Genomic DNA, 6,374 nt, shown 5'->3' with positions numbered 1-6,374 from the left:
TCTGGAGATATTCGAATTATTTGAAATATCTGAGACATTTGATTGCTTCGGCAGTACCTATAATCCGTCCCAGCAGACCTCCGCCTCAAAACATAAGAGACTAGCTCCCATCGTCCTGTAACAGAGCACCACCTACGTGCCACACATGTGGGTCTCCTCCTGTCGATTCCTTGAACCTTGTATGAAAGAGGCAGAGAAACAATACTTTTGAATGCTTTTATTTGTCTAACATAATGCAGATATTTCCGATGAATGCCGATTAAGGTATATGCCTAATATATGACAACCAGATCCAAATGAACTGTAGCAATTTCGACATAGGCCCAGTGTTGATGCATCCATTGCGAATTTGAAGAAAATGTTTTTGCGATATTCGTGTACCTCTTGTGTCCGTACTCACGTTTAATTCATGCCCTGATATGATTCCATTGAAGCTTATTGTGTGGTGTATGTAATTATTTGATTAGGCTCCCTCCTACTTGGAGTCAGGTGACTCTGCGGTATTTCTAAATAAATAAATAATCATTGCCATTGTTTTTGTGAAGCTGCCAGAAGCTTAGATAGGAAGCCGTCGACTTTGCAGAGGAAACATATGATATGCTTTTATTAAACATTATTGCGCTGATCTTATCGACGCTAAGCCACAGGGGTCCACTTGTGTCGAATTTTCTCCCAAAACCTGCAGTAGACAGCTCGATACGCAAAGCCAACTCTTCAACGTTCAGCACAAGGTGTTGCCGGTGGATGATGCTGCGCTGAGGCCATGTGGTGTGAACGAATGCACCATAGCGGGGAAGGTTAGGATTCCTGGACATTAGGAAGCAGAATTCAGAAAATTTTATTGTGATCAAACACATTGTCGTCGAACGAAGGCGGGGAGAAGTCTCAGTTTCCCAACATTGCTTTCTCTCAACATCAGCATCGTTTATTTGCAGCGGTACTTGTATATTGAACCTTATGTTATATATTTGTATTTTTCATTCTTTTCCCTGAAACAATGATTATAAATGAGCAAGAGAAAGTTTCCACGCATTTTGCACACTCCTACGAGCCCGGGAAAGAGAGAGTGATTATTAAAGCGTTAACCATTACTCCAATAGTGCATGCTCCCAATGTTTACCTGGACCATCCCAATGTTTACCTGGATCTCACGAAAACAGCAATCTCAGTGCAGTGGCGCTGGCAATTTTGTCGAGCAGATTAGCTGTGGACATTTAGTTATGACATCCCTACTGAAAAAATTGTATGAGGCCATAATCTCACATTCTCTCACAAAATCTCACTCAGTTCACGTAAGAAATCACATACAAGTCGCATATAATTGCATAAGGTCTTATAGTTTGTTGTACATTATCATAAATTATGTACAATATTTTATGATAATGATGTGCACCGTATGAGAGTTTATGCGATTAGATGAGATTTTATGAGGTTATTGCTCCGTAGAACTTTTGGCTTTTCAGTAGGGATGCTACGCCATCAAGGCTATAGTCAAGCCACAGAAAGTCTCTAATGCAACTAGTATATTACAATCATTGCCCTACACCTGCCGGCGCAGTGATCTCACGAAAACAGCAATCTCAGGGCAGTGGCGTTAGCAATTTTGTCGAGATTAGCTGTGGACATTTAGTTATGACATGCTAGGCCATCAAGGCTATAGTCAAGCCATAGAAAGTCTCTAATGTAACTAGCATATTACAATAATTGTCCTACACCTGCCAGCGAAGTGATCTCACGAAAACAGCAATCTCAGGGCAGTGGCGTTAGCAATTGTGCCTTCGTGATCACGGGCTGAAGCTGTGACTGCCATTGCAGAGAAACTTTAATTACGAAACCACTGCCGCACAAAACCCAGTGGTTGTAGTAGTTCGTAGCAGACGCTGAAAAGCAAAGTCTATCGTAGACGCATATCACAAACCAATGATCAGTTAAACGAAGTACGTAATAATTAACACTACCCTGTTGAAATATGCATTTCGAAAAAAAGGTTGACTGAAGTCAATGGAACTCTTTAGAGCTGATTTGAGGACTGTCTCTGGATTTTGTTCAATAAAGCTGTGTACCAATAAGATACTGCATTTATTTCGTACCTCTCCATACTATAGATACTAAGGGCGTTGGGGATGACGCAGCTGGTAGCGAGGCTGGCAAAATACTACTATACAAAGAGCGGTCAGAAACACGGTCATTGTCTCAATGTGTTTATTTTCACGCTACCTCCCCTCCCCTCCCCCCCCCCCCCCGACCCCCACCGCAGCGGTGGCTCAGTGGTGAGGTCACTCGATTGCCGAAAGCAGGGACGCGGGTTCGATCCTGGCAGTGGTGGCCAATTTTCGATTGAGGCGGAAAGCAAGCCGCCCCTGTGTAGTGTGATGTCAATGGATGGAATGGGTGGATGGAATATAGGAGTGTCCCCTATGAAACGGTGTGGTAGCAGTTGCTATCATGCTCATTTTTCCCCGATATCTTATTAGATTGGTTAACTATACCATCATTCTATTTATTGAATTGTTCTTTCTACATTACTGACATTATGTTACTTTTCTGCTTTTAAGCCACCAATATTCCAATCATTTTTAGCTAGCTTCCACCGCAGGTTCATTCAACCGGCCACTGGTATCTCTAAACGCCAGAGGTTCAGGAAAAGTGACTGCGCCTGCATCGACTTCCGGATGGATATGATTACATTCGAGTATAATATAGTCAATTGTTTCACTGGAGTTACCACATACAGCACATGCGTCATCTTCCTCGTTAAATTTCTTTTTGTAGCTGCGTGTTCTAAGACACCCCGATTTAGCTTCAAAAAGTAGGGCACTGCCTCTTGAGTTATCAAGAAAACCTTCCTGATCTGCATTTTCCACTTTCGGTGTAGTTCCACACTCTGTTTCTTTTCCGTCGAATTTACCCAATTTTTACCTTCTGTGTTTTTCGCCTGTTGCTTAACAGTCTTTATTTCTTCATGTTTGTGACCAGAATACTCACTGGTTAGTTTCCTAGTTCTTTTCCTCCATTGTGAGTCAACGCTTTTTAGGTATAAGTATTTAAATACTTTAGCTGCCGATCTGGCACTATCCGATTTCCTCAGTCGTTTCCTCAGAGCAGGTTAAACAACCGCATCTGGCGGAAATTTCCAGAACCCTCAACTGAGGCGTCTGTCATAGCTTCAGTCGCTTTGGAAGATTAAACCCCATTAACCACAGACCAAAGCAGCTGTGAACTGATGCGAAGCTCAGGCATCGTGGGTGTCGCAAAAGTAGTGCGCGTGCTTTATGCGCGGGGATCCTCTAAGGGAAGTCCAATTCGCGAAGTTAGCAGCATTGGCAGCTCCGCTAGTTCCATAGGTTTTCACTTTTCGAAGACCGCAGTGCAAATTCAAAGGTAGCATAAGAACTATTGTTTTAGCAGAAGTCCTCGTCATGTGCCTTGGACTTTATAATTGTTTGGATTTGTGCAGCAGCCTCCGAAAACCTGTTTTCGAAGTGATTCAAAGCCATTGGTGGAGGGGGGGGGGGGGGGAGGGGATTAAAGGTTGTTCCTAAAACCGCTAAACTGAAGGAAGCTTTCAAGAATTAGCGAGAAGCGTCAACGAGGAGAAAGAAAAGAAAAAATCTTCTATTATAACTACAAAAATTAGTGCACCGATATCAGTTTTCAGCAGGGCTTTGGTGTCCCTTGTTGGAGCTAGGGGGCTGCAGAAAAATGCTATGGTCCTGCAGAGAAATTCTACAATACTGCAAAAAGTGCATTCTATGAAGAAAGCAAGAAAACGTGCCGTATTTTGGGCATGATTCTGTCTTTTTCTGGATCTGATTTGAGCTCAGAAATGCTCACTCTTGAAATGTGGAACGCAGGGTAAAATTACTGCACCTGAATTATATTTCAATGCTAGCGGCCATCGTATACAGGTACGAATTACTCAAGCTTCATATAAAAATTATTAAAACCGTCCGGGATTCGTTCACTTTAACTATATTAGCAGAGATTTAATGTGATTTACTTTCCTGAAAAAAAATCTTGATCCTGCTGACCGCGATACCCTAAACCTTGCAAAAAAACCTACCATGTCACCGGAAACAGAAATGCTAGAGCTCAAAAAAACAAATCGAATACTCACCCAGTCTTGGCGAAGTTTGCCCAGTACCTCATGAGGCGAGCACTCACAATCTTGTCTCGTATGCTATACTTGAAAGTATCGTTAAATGGTTCGCCGAACACGAAAGAGATTTCTTCAGAGTGCACCACACCCACCCACTGAGGCCACGGGTTGCAAGAAGACCTGTGCGTGAACACGTACTCGTAAACACGAACTCCGGTATTCGCAAGACGATCCGCAAATTGTACCACAGGGCAGGTGAAGTGATAACCCCTACGATCGAATCCAGAACCTTCAATTTCTTACTGGAGCTCAAGGGCGTCTTGCCGCCTGTGTACATTTTCAAGACGGCATCCATCGGAGGTTTTCCCAAGGAAGGATTGAGCACTTCCACGACACCTGTAAAGTTCTCTTTAGAAACATGAGGATTTTGTTCATCCTTGGAGAATCTGAAAAAACGCTGCAGAAAAATAGATCCTTCATTTAAGTTGGAACCCAGAAGACTATATATGTTTTTCCGGAATGCCATTTCGTCAATTAGAGCTTCTGGCGACTTTGGAAGGAAGGTACCGTCTGCGACAGGTGTATACGGAGGTCCTACGATAGCATTCAATCTCTTTTCACTGTATACAATTTCTTTTGGATCTTTGTTGAGAAGACAATTCAGAGTTTTTTGGTCCAAGCTGCCCGGGCATCTTTAAGTACGAGCAAGTCGTCTTGCCGCTTTTCTAGCCATTCTTCTACTTTGGAATCCCCAAGGTGCGACGGCCGAACCGCTTTGAAGAATAGCACCCCTGAACAGGTTTTTAGACAGCGGCGATAATATATGCATGGCGACGCTGAAGGCCCCAGAGCTTTCACCAAACAACGTCACACGGCCAGGGTCGCCCCCGAATGCAGCGATGTTGTCTTGAACCCATTTCAGTGCCAGGTACTGGTCGTACAGGCCGGCGTTGCCCGGCACCAGTTTGTTGCCGAAAGACAGAAAGCCAAGGGAGGCCACTCGATAGTTCATCGACACCACAAGAACGCCCTCCACGGAAACAAGCGTCCGAGGATCATAGAAATCCAACGTCGAAGTGCCGCTGAAGAAGCCACCGCCGTAAATCCAGACAAGCACGGCAGCAGGTTTCTCGCGTGGTGGGACGGGCGTCCAGACATTGAGCTTAAGGCAGTCCTCACTCAGATTAGTGTTAGCGTTCCACTTGGCGGTGCCGCTGAAATTGCCGTTCGTGTTGTCGACCCGCTGGACGCACGAGTTCGGACTCACTGTGGCGTCAAACACGCTTCTCCATGGCTTATTAGGCTTAGCGAACCTGAAACGCTGCTTCCCGGTGGGAGGCTGGGCGTACGGTATGCCGTAAAATACGCGAACAGGTTTTCCTAGTGAGGATTTCGCAATGAATCCTCTGACGCTTCCTTTGGCAGTTTTTACCACTGTTCGGGATCCTTTGGTTTGAACTTTCAGTACATCCGAAGCATTATCATCTAGCCTGGCCGAGCGGCATCGAAATATGGCACCGCTGGAAGCCAGCAGCGCAAAAATGAAGGCTGAGTGGAGTTGCGAATTTTGGAGTAGCATAGCTCCGACGGCTCCTGCAAATACAAAAAATAAATTAATTCTGTAGCTAGGCACAGGAGAAAACATTCACGGAGGTCAATAGTTGTGCAATATTATATATTCCTATATCTGTCTAGTAGATTTGCTGTTTCGAATTCTGTAGCCAACTCATATTTCTACAAAACTAATGTGAGAAAGTTCACCGGTATCGGCCTGTGTAGACTGGAATTTTAACTGACTCTAATATGCTGTATGAGGCACAGGTTTGTTGGTTCACTAGTTGAAAAACACCCAAATGGCCCGCGGCCTAGCCCACTCTCGAAAGGAGGTCATTTACTCCTCAGAAAAGGAGCATCTATTTCACTCTCACGTACGGAGTGACATTTAACCTGCTCAGAGGAGTCAATATTTTACTTCTCTTAGAGCAAGGTTTTTTGTAGTAAATAGCACTGTAGATACTCCCCTGAGGAGTATTTTGGCTCCTTCCATTGAAGAAGTTTAAAACCGGGAACTTTAGGAGTAATTCTTGGTACTATAATATGGCATTCAGGATTCCAAAGGAGTATAGTTTACTTCAGCATGTAAACAATAGCGCAAAAATAGCGTGAAAGACGGAAATGAAGACGTAGACAGGCGCTAACTCGCAACTCCGCGAGTTAGCGCCTGTCGTCCCTTCTGTCCTTCTTATTCCTTTTGCACTATTGTTTAAGCATGAAC

The 6,374-nt window shown here is 44.1% G+C and overlaps 1 pseudogene; it reads right to left on the bottom strand.

The window, feature by feature from the left end:
* Positions 1-607: 607 nt before the first annotated feature.
* Positions 608-5,678, bottom strand: LOC146178744 (acetylcholinesterase-like; annotated as a pseudogene).
* Positions 5,679-6,374: the final 696 nt, after the last annotated feature.

The sequence above is a fragment of the Amblyomma maculatum genome, chromosome 9 (genome assembly GCF_055883805.1).
Source record: "Amblyomma maculatum isolate TAMU_Amacu chromosome 9, ASM5588380v1, whole genome shotgun sequence".
NCBI classification, from domain to species: Eukaryota; Metazoa; Arthropoda; class Arachnida; order Ixodida; family Ixodidae; genus Amblyomma; species Amblyomma maculatum.
Note: the sequence above shows the minus strand (reverse complement) of the source record. Positions and strands in the feature narration are given on the sequence as shown.